Source organism: Amblyraja radiata, chromosome 1, assembly GCF_010909765.2.
Source record: "Amblyraja radiata isolate CabotCenter1 chromosome 1, sAmbRad1.1.pri, whole genome shotgun sequence".
NCBI lineage: Eukaryota > Metazoa > Chordata > Chondrichthyes > Rajiformes > Rajidae > Amblyraja > Amblyraja radiata.
In genome coordinates, this window is record NC_045956.1 from 148,744,532 (window position 1) to 148,763,566 (window position 19,035).

Below are 19,035 nucleotides of genomic sequence, written 5' to 3' on the forward strand. Positions count from 1 at the left end.
CATCTTTTAATTGCAAACATTGCACGAGTATCAAAAACTATGGACTGACTCGCCATCCAATGCTCAGCAATTAACAAAAACAACGGCGCCATTTTCTGACATTTCACACCGTGAGAATACTATGACAATGCATACATAAATGAGAAGCTCTGCTAAATAATGCGCACATTTTTAAATGTGAAGAAAAGACCCTCGTACTATCTTAAATCAGACTTTACTGGACGTTCTCTTGCACTAAATCTATGTATCATTGTGTCTATGTATGTATCTATATCTATACACTGAATGGCTCGATTGTAATCATGCATTGTCTTTCTGCTGACTGGTTAGCAGGCAACAAAAGCTTCTTGCTGTACCTCAGTGCACATGACAATAAACTAAATTAAAAGCTTCATGAGGCACCGGCCATGGGTGACCCAATTTTGGTGATTCACAAACTCCGTCTAATTCATTAAGAAGCTTGAAACGACATGGTGTTTGGGCGACAAATTAAAACAATAGTTGATCCCATGATGGCTGGCACATTTGTTGGAGAGCTCCAATTACAGAGGAACCATGTGGAATTCCATTCCTGACTGAATTGTGGAGGTTTGACCCTTTTGTCTAATGGTGTTGGAATGACTAGCTGGAGGTGCAGAGGGAATTTGCTGTTCACCTGTAATTTTTATAGCCAAACTACTGCTGTTCACATGGTCTTGCAAGTCACATATGGTATGACCATGGGAGAGTACTTGGGGCAAATAAAACACCTGCCTTCTAAACACCAAGGGGAAATGTCCCAGGTAACCTCAGTTGTAGCGGCTGTCTGTTGACATCCTGGCTTCCCCCTATTTGTGGAATTAAATGAATAGTAAGGGAATAAATGCGTTCATACAGGAAAGCACTGAGATAAAAGGTTAACAATGATCTTATAGAAACATAAAAAATTGGTGCAGGAGTAGGCCCTTCGAGCCGTTCAATGATGGTCCAATTCTATACTGCCAACATAGAGTCTGCCCTCTCCTTCTCCATCATGGCCTGGTTTGGCTCAGCCACCAATCCCGACATCCGGAGGCTGCAGTGAATCGTAAGATCATCTGAGAATGTTGTTGGCTGCAACCGACCCCCCCCCCCCACCCTTGATGAACTGTACACTGCAAGGGTCAGGAAGATCGTCTCTGACCCTTCTCACCCTGGCCACAAACTCTTTGAAGCGCTTCCCTCTGGAAGGTAACTCCGGCAGACATAAAAACTGCTTTTTTTTTCCCCCACAAGTAGTAGCTCTACTCAATAACCAAAAGTTTGTAGCCTCATTTTGCACTGGTATTTTATTTCATTCACATGTTTAAACTGTAATGTTTTATTATTAATGTTTTATGTGTCATTCTTAATTGTTTACTGTATGTAATGTTGTTACTTGTGAGTGGAGCACCAAGGCAAATTCCTTGTGTACATACTTGGCCAATAAACGTGTTCATTCAATATGATCATGGCTGATCATCCAAAAGCAGTACCCCACTCCTGCTTTCTCCCCATATCCCTTGATACCGTTATCTAACTCTGAGCTGTATCTAATTCTGTCTTAAACACCCAGTGAATTGGCCTCCCCTGCCACAGATTCACAACTTACTGGGTGAAAAAGTTTTTCCTCCCAAATGGTCTACCTACTCCTTATTCTTAAACTGTGACCCTTGGTTCTGGACTCCCCCCAACATCGGGAACATTTTTCCTGCATCGAGCCTGTCCAATCCCTTAATGTTATGTTTCTACTAGACCAGGTGTGGACCCATTGGGCCACATTCCCCCAAGGCAATATTCCACCACTGACCCATGGTCCCAAACTGCACAGGTGCAGAGGGATTCTTGTTGTGACGCGAGTCATGACAACCATCCCACAGCTGCGCCTCACCATCCCTCTTCCTACCCCATCTTCCTCATTCCCACTCATCCCCAGCAATCCCTCCTCCACTTTCCCTCCTCACCTCCCCCACTGCCCTCCTCTCCCTCTATCACCCCCCCCTCTGCTATCGCCCCCCATTCTCCCTCCTCACCTCTCCCACTTTCCCCTCTCCCCTCCTCTCCCGCTATCCCTCTGCTCCCCACTCCTTCCCCCCCAATGAAAATTGTTTTTATTTATATATTTATTTTTAAATAAAAAATAAATAAAAAAAATCAAATGACAATTACATTTTTTGTTTAAAATAACCTAAACACAATAACCATATAACAATTACAGCACGGAAACGGGCTATCTCGGCCTTTCTAGTCCGTGCCGAACACTTATTCTCCCCTAGTCCCATCTATCTGCACTCAGACCATAACCCTCCATTCCTTTCCCGTCCATATAACTATCCAATTTATTTTAAAATGATAAAATCGAACCTGCCTCCACCACCTCCACTGTAAGCTCATTCCACACAGCCACCACTCTCTGAATAAAGAAGTTCCCCCTCGTGTTACCCCTAAACTTCTGTCCCTTAATTCTCAAGTCATGTCCTCTTGTTTGAATCTTCCCTACTCTCAGTGGGAAAAGCTTATCCACGTCAACTCTGTCTATCCCTCTCATCATTTAAAAAACTTCTATCAAGTCCCCCCCTTAACCTTCTGTGCTCCAAAGAATAAAGACCTAACTTGTTCAACCTTTCTCTGTAACTTAGTTGCTGAAACCCAGGCAACATTCTAGTAAATCTCCTCTGTACTCTCTCTATTTTGTTGACATCCTTCCTATAATTAGGCAACTAAAATTGTACACCATACTCCAGAATTGGCCTCACCAATGCCTTGTACAATGTTAACATTACATCCCAACTTCTATACTCAATGCTCTGATTTTATAAAGGCCAGCACACCAAAAGCTTTCTTTACCACACTATCTACATGAGATTCCACCTTCAGGGAACTGTGCACAGTTATTCCTAGATCCCTCTGTTCAACTGCATTCCTCAACTCACTACCATTTACCATGAACGTCCTATTTTGATTTGTCCTGCCAAGATGTATCACCTCACACTTATCAGCATTAAACTCCATCTGCCATTTTTCAGCCCACTCTTCCAAATGGCCTAAATCTCTCTGTAGACTTTGAAAATCTACTTCATTATCTACAACACCACCTATCTTAGTATTATCTGCATACTTACTAATCCAATTTACCACACCATCATCCAGATCATTGATGTACATGACAAACAACAGTGGATCCAACACAAATCCCTGTGGCACCCCACTAGTCACTGGCTTCCAACCTGACAAACAGCCATCCACCATTACTCTCTGGCATCTCCCATTCAGCCACTGTTGAATCCATCTTGCTACTCCACCATTAATACCCAACAATGTTGGCTGTTAATGAAAATGGAAGAATTTGATTAAAACTGAGTTTTTTTAAATTGCGATTTTAAAAAATTTAAAAAAAGGAAATAATATGCAGGATACCATTGTGACGTTGAACACGGCTGACGTGCAGGTCAAGTGGAAAAGTGATTTTTGTAAAGTTTAAAACGTCAATAACGTAAAATATAACATCAAACCAAACAAAACCACACACACACACACACACACACACACACACACACACACACACACACACACACACACACACACACACACACACACACACACACGTACCATTGTACTTGATTAGGGAACAGCTTTGGCTTCAATAATTTCTGAAACCCTGTTCGGCGATGTTGCCATTTCTTCAGCTTGCCTTTGTACAATTTCTATCTCTGACGTCTCTAGGAGTGGAGTGGGTCAGGTTACCTTGACAAATCAAATGTCAGAGGTATTGGAATGTACTGCGGGTATGAGCTCTTTCTGTCCACATTCTCAACGTATCCACTTCACTGAGGCATGAAAGGATCAGGATTTCTTTGAATGATATATCTGAATTTGCACTTGCGCAAGAGTGCAACAGGAAACCTTGAAACATGCTTTGGGAGAGGATAATAAAGAAATATTTTAACAAAACTGTGTACTAATTTTGTATGATTATGTTTAAAAACTTCCAATCAAATTGCTAAGATAATACTATATTTCCCCCAAATTAATAACATCAAACTTTTTCAGTTTGAAAGCATTGCTGTTACTTGTTTGCTGTTAACAAATGAATAGTCCTCACTGATACACATGGTTAACTGGGTGAGACTTCTCTGCTTTATTTGGATTGTCACAATCTAGATGATTACAACACACTATACTCCTTTCCATATCCAACGTGCCATCATTATCAGCACAACCTTTTGCCTGTATAGGCGAAAAGGCAACCACAAATGTGGGATGATAGCTTGGTTTTCCTTTATATCATGAATATTTGGTTTACAGTTCGGTTTTTTCAATGTTCAATGTATTTGCAAAGGATGTGTCAAGAATTTTAAACCTTTCATCTTTTAAGTGTTTTTTATTTCCCCTTATTTTTAGTTCATGTGGCCAGTGTCATCTTGGGCAACTCAAACTGCTGTTGTTGGATCATGCAAAATGGGCCACAAATTCAATGTTGCCACAATTTTTGGTATAGCCTCATCTTATTTGCCTTCTATTTCTATCAACTCTTTGTTAGCCTCTTGTTCCTACTCCTCAATTCAGTGGGAACAAAAGTGTTTGGCATACAAAATTCGTACAATATCTGACCACTAATTTTTATTAAATAGTCCATCTTGGAATAATATATATTTGCTCCTTCAGAAATGTAATTGCAATGTGTGTTCAGGCCCATGAGCATAGAAACTATTGCTTAGTGCCTGTGTATCTGGACCAGTATTTAATATTGTATTTACAAAATATACCATGGCAGATGTTTGTTTTTCTACTGGTTACTCTTCTAATTACAGACTATTTGTTAGGCTTGGCATGACCTGCAGCTAGCTTAATTATCACTGAGTAAACCATTCTCCTGAAATATGAAGTATTGCAAGCATGCAAATTCACCTTAATTGAGGAATCTATGGTATCAATTAACATTAAATATACAAATGAATAGTCTTGTCACATTCTTTCCTCTAGTTCTTACTAGACTAAGTGGGACCCATTGGGTCTCAGCATCACATGGGAGGGCTGGTCACCTGACACAATATATTCCACCTCTCCACCAAATCCAATATTGCTGGCCAGTGGGGGGGGGGGGCTTTCTGTTGCGCTGGTTCATATTATTTGTTGATCACACACACCCTCCACCTCACACACATGCGCAGATTCATTCACTCGCACACTGGCAGGCAGACGCATTCGCATGCAAACTCATTCGCACAGAGACACACTCACGCAGAATCATTCGCACAGAGACACACTCATGCAGACTCATTCACACAGACACACTCACGCACATTCACACAGACACACGCAGACTCATTCACACAGACTCATTCTCACACGCACTCATTCACTCACACTCGTGTACACACACACACACGCACAACTAAAATGTTAAGTAACTTCAGAACATGTTGAATTTACGGATTGTAAAAGGAATGTTTAAAGCCTCCTGTAGAGGCTGCTGCTGCTGAAGCAAAAACGTGCTTTAAATAACATCCAACAAGCACACTCACCATAGACAGAGCAGTCAGCTCTCTTGAATTATTCAACGGTGCCTGCGCTTGCCGCCATCTTGACGTCACCCTCTCGCTTGTTGCCACGAACTGGAAATTACGCACTCAGCACCAGCTAACCGGAAATGACGTCATCGGCGCCATCTTGCAACTAAGGAAAATCACAGAATGAGCGCCAATTTTGAAATTAAACAGTCCTGATCTAATAAAATGTTTATTCACGCTTGCAAGCAAGCCCTTTAAAAGCCAAGCCAATTGGACAAAAACACTTTGCAAGCCAACAAAACACATTTGCTGAAAACCACATCCCGGGGACTCACCGTGGAGTAGATGTGCGTTCAGTGTTATTCGCAGCTCAGAGCCGTGACCCTCTCGCTTCCTCCGTCTGGCAGAGACTTCGTGAGCCACGACATTTCCAGGTTTTATAGACCCTGCCGCCAGAGAGAATGCAAAAATTTTTAAAAACATTAATATATGAATTTTCATTAATGGGAAAAATCCTCCAGTCCAGTCTGGCGGAGGCGGGCTCTGAGCAAGGAGGCCAAAAATGACGGCCGTAAGTGGCTGCGTTCTCTCAGAAATCGCTTCACAGTGAGTCAAAAGCGGTCAAGATCTTACTTTTAGTAATATAGATAAAGGTATTGGAAATGTATGCAGCAACCGATTTCATGTTTGATTCTGCTGATTTATTACCAGGATGATGATGGATCTGAAGCAAGCCATCTCAGAACAGTTGTCCAAAATTGAGCATATCTGTAACCTCCATCACTTTTTTAACCTGTGGAGAAGTTTATTTATGTAGACATTGTGTGAGATAGACTTTGAAATGTTGCTGCTGGCTCATTATCAAAAATGATAACTTGGACAAGCTGAAGGTGGACTAAGATTGATACATTCCGAGGAACTGTCTCTCAATTTTCTGGGGCAAAATATGAATAAAACAGATTAAGGCACCATGTGTCAACTCTTGGGTAGACACACAATGCTGGAGTAACTCTGTCTGAAGAAGCGTCACCCATTCCTTCTCTCCAGAGATGCTGCCTGTCCCGCTGAGTTACTCCAGCATTTTGTGCCTACCTTCGATTTAAACCAGCATCTGCAGTTCTTCCCTCACATCTGTCAACTCTTTACAGGATGAATGGAAAAATAATTGAAAAGCAAATTATTTCTGCCAATAACATTCAATGGCCAATTGGCCACTTCAAGGGCTCAATGGAAATCTGAAAGTTCACATCCTCTAGGATGGTTATGACATCATACAGCATAGAAATGGGCCCTTTGGCCCAACTTGCCCATGCTGACCAATATCCGCCATTTACACTAGTCCCACTTGCTTGCATTTGACCCATATCCCTCTAATCCTATCCTTTCCATGTACCTATCTAAATGTTGCTTAAACGTTGTGAAAGTACATACCTCAATTACCTCCTCCAGCAGCTTGTTTTATATGCCCAACACCCTTTGTGTAAAAACAAAAATTGCCCCTTGGACTTCTATTAAAATTTTCCCCCTCTCCTCACTTGTGGTGAGAAGCATCATGAAAACATGGGGGGAAATAGAACAAACTAAACAAAATAGTGTTGATACACTTTGATATGGAATGAATTCAGAAGAGAATAGCAACTGAACCATCCTACCAACAACTAGAGAGCTGTCCCGAATTACTATCTACTTCATTGGAGACTCTCAGACTAGGTTTGATCGGACTTTACATTGCACTAAACGTTATTCCCTTTATCATGTATTTGTACACTGTGGATGGCTCGATTGTCACATATTGTCTATTCGCTGACTGCTTAGCACATGATGAAAGCTTTTCACTGTACCACATGTGACAATAAACTAAACTACATCTCAAACTCAAAAGAACCTGGACTTTTACCTGTCTGCACATCCGGACGCCCGCAGCGACGGCTGCGGAGGGTTGAGGTCCAGACCACGGGGGGGGAATTGGAGGAGGACTGGCCAAATTTTGTGCCTTCCACCACAGTGATGAATGCTGTGGTGGATGTTTGTGTTAAATTTTTATTGTGTATTGTGTGTTCTTTATCATTGTACCGCTGCTGACAAATTCATTTCACTTGCACTTTATGTGTAAGTGACGGATAAAACTGATTGTATTGTATTGTTGAATCTTTGGCTCTTTACTAATTAACACACTGACTATCTCTTCATTGCAGGACACACTACCTGTTCCGTGAAACCTCTGTGTGTTTGCCTCCGTAACCCCTCCTGGTAAGTAACTTAATCATATTTTATTGATCATATTCGATTAACTGAAAATGCCTATTGCCACAAATGGGAAGACCAGGGTAACCTTTACAAATCTCTGACTGTGGTTTTCAGAATTGTTTCATATTTGTACCAGATTAAGCGAGCAGCTTTAAGGTGAGTAGCACATGGAAGATGGGTCTTCCTTTGTTCGATGCCCATTCATTGTATCTGATATTCATCATGTGATGATGGGTTGATTGAAGCATTTGATGATATGATGAACAACTGCTGTGCACTTGCACTATCGCAAACCAGAGGTGACTAACTGGTTTCAGATGATGCACTTTGCAAAAAGAACTGAGCTGATTTGACCCATCTGGAACAGTTACCAAGTAGTTTTCATACACTTGCAGTTGAGCTAAAGGGAGCCATATTGTCTTTTTTCATAGCTCACAGCTGGGCTGGAGAAAGACTGAGCGCAGAATCAGGCTCCTCAGCCAGAGTCTGAACCGATCACACAGCACCCAAGTTTTTGGGAGGTGGGAGGAAATTGGAGCACCCAGAGTAAAACCACACAGTCACAGGGATAACATAAACTCCACACAGCCAAACCTGGAGATCCGGACTGAATCCAGATTAATGGACCTGCAAGGCCACTCATGCTCTAAAAAGCCATGTTTCAAACGTTGTGATATCTTCCAGTAAATAATATCTCGAAAATAAAAATATTATTTGCCCTCTTTTTCAATAAAATGATTTCATAACTATTAAAATATGGAGGTTTCATAGTTTAAACAGATAATATAAAACCATCAAATAGAAAGGGCTATCGTAGAGTGAACATCATTAGCACACCAGGTAAAGTCATTATTCCCCACGTATAGTTGGGATTGAATGTAGCATTAAACACTTTGGGTATGTTATTTTCCAGTATTTCTAATAGCCATAGATCATGATGGGATATCTGGTTCATTTAAAAACTAATCCCTGTGGATTATGTTGGGATTTGTTTTACTCCAATGAGATTATCATTAAATGGATCAAAGGCCAGGATCCAGCCACACTTTTGTCTGAGAATCACGTTGTCATTATTGTTGTTTCAAAGACCTTTGCTCTGGACCGAGCTGCACACGTGGGGAAGCTGATGCAGCGCCGTTGCAGCACTGGCATCAACTCTGCAAAGTGGAAAATTGTCTGGGGACCAGTGTTCATAAAAAGCAAAACAAATTTGCTGAATTAACACCCATTCAATCTACTCTAATTCATTGGCAAAATGATAGAAGCTGCAAAGAGCTATTGCAGCTCTTTATCGAGGTTGGGTGTCGCGTGGTGAATGATTCGCTTCCAAATACTCTCGGTCTTTCCACCGTAAACATGGTACAAGTCTGGAGTGTAGTAGAACACTCCCCACTTGCCTGAATCCAGCACCAAACAGCCTCAATTAATGTGACTCTACCACAAATTTATTTTCTCCAACATTAGGACAAGAGGACTGCAATGTTCATCTACGAAATGCACTTCAGTTACTCGCCCAGGCTACTTTAATAGCACTTCCCTAATCTCAATTTTTACCACTGAGGACGATGTGTGGCTCTTTGGTATGTCAACGTTGGGCAAGACTTGCATTGTAAATGATGGATCCCCGGAGAGTGATGCAGAATACAAGGGCATGGTTCCCTAAAAGTGGCGGGTCAGATTGATTGTGTGGTGAAGGAGGGGTTTCCTTCACTGGGAAAGGCTTGGCACATCAAAATACAGCTGTACATGTCATTGAGACCACACTTGGAATACTATGTGCAATACGTTCATTTAGGAAGGAGATGAGGAGAAATGTATTTACTCAGATGGTGGTGAATCTGTGGACCTCTTTGCCACAGAAGGCTGTGGAAGCCAAGTCCGTGGATATTTTTTACGGTGGAGATAGATAGATTCTTGATTAGTATGGGTGTAAGGGGTTATGGGGAGAAGGCAGGAGAATGGGGTTAGGAGCGAGAGATGGATCAGCCGTGATTGAATTGCGGAGTCAACGATGGGCCGAATGGCCTATTTCTACTCCTATTACTTAACCTTATTCCAGTCACCCAGCTACAGGAGGGTGTCATTATGTTGCAATGGGTGCAAATGAAATGGGCTTCAGTTAGAGGGAGAGGTTGGAAAGTTGGTAACATTACTTTGGTGCATTATAGCTGAAGGGTCGTCTTCTGTTGTATGTCTTTTAGACCTGCAGCTCCGTTGAGGCGAGCCAGGCCAACGTGTCATCGTCCAGGTCAATCAGACCTCGTTCACCATTCGGTGGCCGGTGTTTGGGGCAACTGGTGACTATGTGCTCCACTCTCTGTGTTGGGTCCCCACACTCGCAGGAGGCGTTGTCCACGAGGCCCCACCTCTTCATCGCTACTCCATAGCGTCCGACGCCTGTCCTCAAGCGGTTGAGGGTTGTTCACTGCTTTCGGGGCAGGTCCTAGCCTGGGACGTCCATGGGGTCATTGATGTAATGGTGCAGCCTAGATGGTTCAGCTGACTTCCACTGGTCTCTCCATCTCGTCTTGACCCAGGCGGCCTTAGAAGCGTCAGCCGGTGTTGTGCAGAGCAGCTCTTGGACTTGCATGGCAAAGGGGTGCCGTTAAAATAGCTGAAGGGTGACCTTATTGAGGTGTACAAGGTCATGGATTACAGTGAACACTCACATAAGCACTCTTAAGTAGAGAAGGTAGAGATTTATGAAGAACTTTGGAGGATACTTTTTAATTCTGAGGGTAGCCCATATCTAAATTGAACTGCCCGAAGAAGCTATAGAAGTAGATATAATTACGACATTTAAAAGGCATTTACACAGATATATGGATAGGAATGGTTTAGAATGCTATGGGTCAAATGCTAACTGTATGGACAAGGTGGGCCAAAGGGCCTGTTCCATTCTGACTGCACCTTCAGTTCCTCTAACTTTCCCTCTTGGATACCAATATCTGATACATTTCTTCCCAAACAATCACTTGTTCCATTACTGTTTTCTTGTCAACATTTAATTCCATTTTATCTGAGTTAATTGGCCCCTCATTACATTAAAGTTATCCCTCTTCTAGTTTAGTTGTTTTACTTTGGTGATGGAAAAAGACACAAAATAATCCAATCTATTTTTTACAGGCTTTACCCAAATATCCTTTCACAGACATTTGTTCCACTTGGCCTTCCTCATTCCCTAGCACTAGATTCAGCAATACATTCTTCTTATTTGCACATAGAATACATTAGTTCTCCTAAATACATTTCAAAAACATTGCACTAGCTTTCCGTTTACTTTCATATTTCGAACAACATCTGCCAAATATCCTTAATCTATAGTTTATGCTAATTTCTGAAATCTCTCCATTCCAATGACGTTTAGTTTTAGAGATTCAGTGTGAAAAGGGGCCCTTTGGTCCACTGTGCCCACGCCGACCATTGATCACCCATACACTATGGTGCCTATTCCACTGTTACTCCAGCATTTTATGTCTACCTTCGATTTAAAGCAGCATCTGCAGTTCTTTCCTGCACTATCTCTGTTATCCCACTTTTGCTCTTGGAGGAATTTACAGAAGCCAATCAACTTGAACCAGTAAACCTCGGAGGAAACTAGAGCACCCGGAGTAAACCCATGCGGTCACAGGGAGAACGTACAGAGAGACGAGGAGAACTGTCAGAGAGAAGAACTACTGGTGATCTTGGGGCAGCATGCTGGCTCTGGGTCTGGCTTGAACAAATGTTAGTACTTGTCACTAGAATGGTCAGTCCAATGTGTGCATGGCACTTGCTCTTCCTCACTATGTCCAGAGATGTTCCCTCGGACAACATCTGGAGCCTGGATCGCCTCGGCGCAGAGAGAGAACAAAGAGGGAAGAGACAGAGTCTTTAAGATTTTGCTTTCCACCACAGTGAGGAGGTGTTTGGTGAACTCACTGTGGTGGATGTTAAATTTGTGTTGATTGTGTGTTTTTGTCATTTTTTATTATATGTATGACTGCAGGGAAACGAAATTTCGTTCAGACCGAAAGGTTTGAATGACAATAAAGGAATCTAATCTAATCTAACATGTTATTGATGTAATAAACAACTGTAACTATTCAAATTTGATGTTTACTTATTTCGGACAGCCTAATTACAACAGTCAAAAGACGCATGGACATGTGCATGGATAGGATAGGTTTGGAGAGACATGGGCCAGGCACAAGCCAGTAGGACTAACTAAGTTAAGCAATTTAGTTGTCATGGACAAATGGACAGAATCTGTTTCTGTGCTGTATAGACCCATAACTCTATAAGATTTGTCAGAGGTAACGGCCAGAGTGAGGGACCAAATTAATTTGTAAGTTATTTTCTTCTGTGTTTTGTGAATTCCTTTACCATTTACATTAGGATGGAAGTCTCCAATTCTCTCTTTAGTTTATAAATTGCAATCAATTTTGTAGGAGGATACGGCAGCCAAAATCGGAGTGAATTGCGATATAAATTTGGCCTGTGGTTGTCCTACCAGGCTAAAAGCATTGTAGAATGAAACTTTAGCCATCACATGTTCTGCAGCTATAGCCTTCCTCACTTACACAGGCACCATTTATATTGCAATGTCTCTTGTAGCTTTATCATTCGTCAATATTATTTTGGGGATGCATTTCCACAGACATTCCATAAGGCTCCTCTCTTGTCTCCAGTGGGAGTCTGGTCAAATGGCTTGGAGATAAACCCTGCTGCTTTTCTCAATCACTTTTTTTAAATTATTTTTTTATTTTTTAAACCTTCCTTGGCTGTATGATTGGCCAGAGGCTCTGACTCGTACATCAAAGTGAAGAGCTGGTGATGGGCCCTCTTTACCTTTAAAATGTTCCTGCTGTCCCTGCCCACAGAACTGGAAGCCGATGTTCTGTCAGATGATATATATTGGCCTCCAAAGGGCAATGAAAATCAATGGATCCTGCTTTTGTGGAGTGGTGACAGGGAAATGCCTTTGTACAAAATTAGTGCAGGTTGGAATAGTCACCAGCGAAATTCATAGCAACCCCTTCGGGAATGGTATGGTGCCAGAATATTCATGAATTTGAGGTGCAGGTATTGATAAACCCACTCAGAGTTGTCTCCTGGAATATTGACATTGTGACAACATTTTGTTTTGAAATATTCTGACTTTGTGTGGTGAAGGTTGACACACAATGCTATACCAGATAGGGAGCTCCTGGATTATAACTGAGTAATGACAAAGGGAAATGATGTTTCCTAACAAGAGCACTGAGTCTGAAGAAGAGTCCCGACTTGAAATGTCACATATCCATGTTCTCCAGTGATGCTGCTTGACCTGCTGAGTTACTCCAGCATTTTGTGTGTTGGTAAAGTTTGTTGATTCTACAGTGCTGAGTTATCTGTTTTTTTTAAATAAGGGAATCGAGGAGGAAATAATGTTCTGAAATTCCTGTGGCTTTCTAGGGGAAGAGAAGGCAGCTTGGACAGTGCTGTTGTAATTATCCTGCCGTGACTATCCTGACCATTATATATTTCCTATATCAGATGCACAGTGTCTCTTGCCCAGAGGAGGCGAGGACTAGAGGTCATAGGTTTAAGGTGAAGGGGAAAAGATTTAATAGGAATAGACATGAGATTGCTGTTTATCAACACGAGAACCAAAGTTGTGCCAATGAAAGTCAAACGAGCCATTATGAGACTGAGAAACAAGAATAAAACTGTTAGAGACCTTGGGCTTACCAAAATCAACTGTTTAGAACATCATTAAGAAGAAAGAGAGCACTGGTGAGCTTACTAATTGCAAAAGGACTGACAGGCCAAGGAAGACCTCTGCAGCTGATGACAGAAGAATTCTCTCTGTAATAAAGAAAACTCCCAAACATCTGTCTGACAGATCAGAAACACTCTTCAGGACTCGGGTGTGGATTTGTCAATGACCAATGTGCACAGAAGATATCAGGTGCAGGAGTAGGCCATTCGGCCCTTTGAACCAGCACTGCCATTCACTGCGATCATGGCTGATCATCTACAATCAGTACCCTGTTCCTGCCTTCACCCCATATCCCTTGACTCCGCTATCTTTAAGAGCTCTATCTAACTCTTTCTTGAAAGCATCCAGAGAATTGGCCTCCACTGCCTTCGGAGGCAGAATTCTGCAAATTCACAACTCTCTGGGTGAAAAGTTTTTCATCATCTCCATTCTAAATGGCTTACCACTTATTCTTAAACTATGGCCCCTGGTTCTGGACTCCCCCAACATCAGGAACATGTTTCCTGCCTCTAGCGTGCCCAAATCCTTAATCTCATGCTTCAATGAGATCTCTTCTCATCCTTCTAAATCTGAGGGATCACTTTTTCACACATAGGGTGGTGGATGTATGGAACAAGCTGCCAGATGTAGTTGCGGCTGGGACTATCCCAACGTTTTAAGAAACAGTTCGACAGGTATATGGATAGGACAGATTTGGAGGGGTATGAACCAAACGCAGGCAGGTGGGACTAGTGTAACTGGGACATGTTGGCAGGTCTGGGCAATTTGGGCCGAAGGGCCTGTTTCCACACTATCACTTTATGATGCTATACTCCGTTGCCAGATCTTTGCCTGCTGAAATTATCATTTTAGCCTCTTCATGATGAAATCTAAAGATCTTTGGGAGCAAATAGCAGTATCTCAGATATTTGATTCAATGTCAATAGTACGTTTTCAGAATTTTATTTTGACACTCTAATCTAATCCGTTTTTTGACAAATTACCAAGAAGGGATTATATTGTGATGTAAGCCTTCTATCCAAGGTATTTATATTTTCATGCACTGAAGAAACAGTAAAACTAGGTGAAAAACACTTTGATAACTAACTTTTATTTTAATTGTTCATTCTTCGAAGTATTACTTTCATTTGTGCGATGGCATTATCAAATGAGGAGCAAAGTATACAATTCTCATTAATCCGCCCCAACATTGTGCTTTAATTGTAAATTGATTCCTGAACTGCAATAATGTAAAGTCGTCTTTTGCATGACCTCTCAGAATGAAATTATTAACTCTGTGTACAAACGAGGAACCTCAGATGCTGGTTTACCAACAAAAAAAGAGACAAAGTGCTGAAGTTGCTCAGTGGGTCAGGCAGCATCTGTGGAGAACCTGGAAAGGCAATGTTTTGTGTTAGGAACTTTCAGTCGGAAAAAAGATCTCTACCCGAAACATTGCCTGTATCCATGCTTTCCAGAGATGCTGCCTGGCCCACCGAGTTAATCCAGTACTTTAAAAAAAAATCAATTTAATGTGTGTTTGATAATGCCAACTCAAATTTAATCTGTCCAAACTATTTCATTTGATACTCTTTGATCCAGTACAAATGAACATTTATCCCATCTGACTGATCCAAAGATAAAAACAACATTTAAATCTGCCTTTCTACCACATGGTAATATTATAGGTTGCTTAGCAGTAAATGCTATTATGCACCTACTGCTCATTGTGCAATCCTCTGTGAAATTCATTATAGCTCCAAGTTCTGCTATCTACAAATTTGATTCTGTAGTCACACAAATCCAGATCATTAGTGTGTATCAAGTCAAAAACAATGGCTTTGGTACTGTTCCCCAGGGAACTCCAATTTACAACCCTCCAGTATGAAAAGCAGCCACACATTTGTTGCTATTCTCCGTCTCCTGTTACTTAGCCAACTTTAGATCCACTTTGTCACAGTCCCTTTTTAGCTGCATGGTCAAATCTTGATGACAGGCCGATAATGTGGCACCTTATCAAATATCCTGTTGCAAATGCAATATTCTGCACCTACCTAAAGAACTCTTTGTTACTTAACCAAAAAACACAATCAAGATTGGAAGGCATAATTTGCCTTTAATACTCTATCTCCTTATTCACTTTTGATAATCAAGTCGCATCTATCCAAGTGAAGATTATTTCTGCCCAATTATCATGCCTAGAACTTTTCCCACTGCCAAGCTTAAAATGATTGCCCTTCAGTCAAACTTTATTCTGTCATTTATTTTTGAGCAGAGTTTAAAGTTTGTAACTTTCCAGTGCTCAGACCTCACCCCTGATCCTGTGATGTTTGGAAGATAATGGATAAAGCCTATTCATCATTGTCTCTTAATATCCTAGTTTGCATCCCATCTGGACCAGGTGAATTATCTACTTTAAATATAGCCTGCCTTTTCCTTCCCCCCCCCCCCCCACCCCTCATTAATGTTTAGCCCATCCAAAATCTTCCCTTGCTTCAACGTGGACAGCATATTCTTCCTAATGTTAGCAATTCAATTAGTACCTCCACTGTTCCCGCTGCCTCCATGAGTACATTTCCTTTTCAGTCTCGGATTTGCCTCACCTCTCCTCCCACAACCTTTTCCCCGTTCACATGCATGTAGAATAGTTTTGAATTTCCTTTTATGTCTGCTGCCAGTCTTTTCTCATGCTCTTTCTTTGACTTTCTTATTTCCCTTTTCACTTCCCCTCTGAACTTTCTGTAATCAGCCTGGTTCTTATTTGCATTACCAACCTGGAATCTGTCATATGCTCTGTTTTCTGCTTTATTTTACTCTGTCTCTTTGGTCATCCAGGGAGTTCTGTCTTTAATTTCCCCACCATTTTCCCCCATGAGAATATTGTTCAATTACATTTTTTTTCCTGCCAAGCTTTGATTTCCAAATTACCCAGACCAGATCTGTTCTCATCCCTTTTAAATTGGCTTTTCTCCAATGGACTGTTTTTACCTTTAAGTGGTCTAGTTCTTATCCAGAGCATTTCTAAATCACGCTATTAGGATGACTGTTTCCCTGACGTTCCCACAATGATACTTGCTCCACTTCTCCTGGCTTATTTCCCAGAACCATGTCCAGCAATGCTGCTTTCTTCATTGAGTTAGATCATGGAGCTCAAGAAAGGTCTCCTGAACACAATTCAGGAACTCCTAATAATGATAATAATATATTTTATTGTCATGGCACAGAGGTACAACCAGATTTGGTTTGCAGCTTCCATCCGATGTCATAACTTTAATCAACTAAAAATTTAGATACCCAGAGAAACATGATTGATTAAAAAAAAAAGTTAAACAGTATAAAGTGCAAATTGGTCTGTGCCGGGTTGATGTGCGACGTGACCATCCGAGGAAGACAGTTCATGCGGGGGGGGGGCACTCGGCAGGGCCGGTTCAGAGCAGCTATAGCTCTGGGGATGAAGCTGTTCCTGAGTCTGGAGATGCGGGCGTAGAAGGCCTTGTAACGTCTGCCAGAAGGTAGAAGTTCGAACAGACTATTGCAAGGATGCGAGGGTTCTTTGTGAATGCTGACGGCCTTCCTGAGGCACCGTGCATAGTAGATGCCCTCCAAGGCTGGTAGCTGTGTCCCAATTATCTTCTGCACTCTGTGGACGACGCACTGAAGAGCTCTCCTCTCCGCCTCCGTGCAGCTGAGAAACCACACAGATGCCATATGTTACTATGCTCTCTGTGGTGCAGCGGTAGAACGTTGTCAGCAGCTGTTGGGGCAGACCAGTGTTCTCAGGAAGAACAGTCATTGCTGTGCCTTCTTGACCAGCGCAGCGGTGTTGGTGGACCATGTGAGGCCCTCCGAAATGTGTGTGCCCAGAAAACTAAAGCTGGACACTCTCTCCACACTGTCTCCATTGATAGAGATTGGAGCGCATTCCCCATTATGTATCCTTCTGAAGTTGATAATCAGCTCCTTGGTCTTAGAGGTGTTTAGGGACAGGTTGTTATCTGAGCACCAGTCCGCCAGGTTTTGCACCTCCCCTCTGTAGGGTTAGGGTCTCCTCGCCTTTCTTCTAAATTTACTATCCTAGTCTTTACTCAGGTGGTGTTCCCCATTATCACTACCCTATAACATAAACGTTCCTGCAAATTTGCTCTTCAATGTATTTCCTATTATTGGCAGCTCTATAAAATAATTCCAATAGTCTTCTTTCATTTCCATCTTCCATGTTTCAAATGTTGACATCGCTGTCATCGCCCGTCCTGAAAAGGATGCAAGCTTCCAGCGACAATCAGTGGGAGCCATTAGTTGTTATAATAGATGATGGTGATAGCAGAATTAGCTCGGAATATTTCGTTTCCAGCCTCACGACATGGACGCTTCTGCTATGTGGCCATTCCATTAGTATAATAACTGCTCTGGCTCTTATTTTTCAATGGATAGACACCCCTGTGTTAGTCCAAGGACATCTTTTATCAGTAGTGAAATATTCTCTTTAATCAGTACTGACATTCCCTTATTTTCTTCCCTTCCTTGTCTCTCCTGCACAAATTTATATCCAATATTTTATACATGGAATAGATCCATAAACTACTTCAGACTAAATGATAAGAGTGAGGTGTTAAATAGTTCTTTAAGTAATTTAGGACTTGCATTGGAACAGTTTTCTTCTATGAATGAAAATAATTGTGAAAGACACAATTCATGGTGTGACAAATGTATTATTGTTATAATACACCTTGCATGTAGGGTTTCACAACAATGAACGTCCACATGATCCTAGACACCTGTCAAAATATCACCCACTGCCTTTACTATACACTTGCCGATGGCAAGTGCACCACATAACCAGCAACACATTCCATATCTCCACAAGACTTTTATTAAGACTTCAGAGCATTCAACTACCTTTCTGAACTTAAAATGGTTGTTTTTTTATTATCTTTTCCCACATCTAAACGGTACCAGATGCATAATAAATGGAATATTGCACAGGTCGTGGTACATTACAGGGTTTAATTCATTTATGAGAACGAGCTGACAACTCATTTTTGCCTGTGGCATTTATGAATTGTTGGCCTGTCACGCTGATGAAATCTCATTTACTTGCTAGACAAAATCCAAACTTGCGTAAGAGGATGCATGAGGATGGGACCATGGATATAAATCGGAATGGGCAGTAGTGTAAAATGGTTGAAACATTTCTCAAGGCCTTACCAAGTGAACTGGATCTGTATCCTTGGTTTGCACCCAGTCTCATTGGTACGATGCCGGTGGTGTGTCAAGCTTGACTACCACTAAGCTTCAGGCATATGTTTCAATCCATGTATTCAATGTCTGAAGATGGGTCTTGACCCGAAACATTACTTGTTCCTTTTCTCCAGAGATGCTGCCTGACCCACTGAGTTACTCCAGCCTTTTATGTTTGTCTTTAAACCAGCATCTGAAGTTCCTCATTTACTTACTAGACAAGTAGCACCAGTTCTGAGATTAACTTCATTCTTTTAAATTGTGCTGCCAAGGTATAATTCAAGACCTGTGTACCCGACATTTAGACTTTAAAGATACAGC

The 19,035-nt window shown here is 41.6% G+C and overlaps 1 protein-coding gene across 5 annotated transcripts in view; it reads left to right on the forward strand.

The window, feature by feature from the left end:
• Positions 1 to 19,035, forward strand: part of cntfr (ciliary neurotrophic factor receptor) — a 327,137-nt gene that overhangs the window by 32,435 nt on the left and 275,667 nt on the right. For all 5 annotated transcript variants that reach the window (XM_033032525.1, XM_033032497.1, XM_033032521.1 and 2 more), the window contains one exon: positions 7,703 to 7,757. The gene's annotated coding sequence lies outside the window, so the exon portion shown is untranslated. The remainder of the gene's footprint in view (positions 1 to 7,702; positions 7,758 to 19,035) is intronic.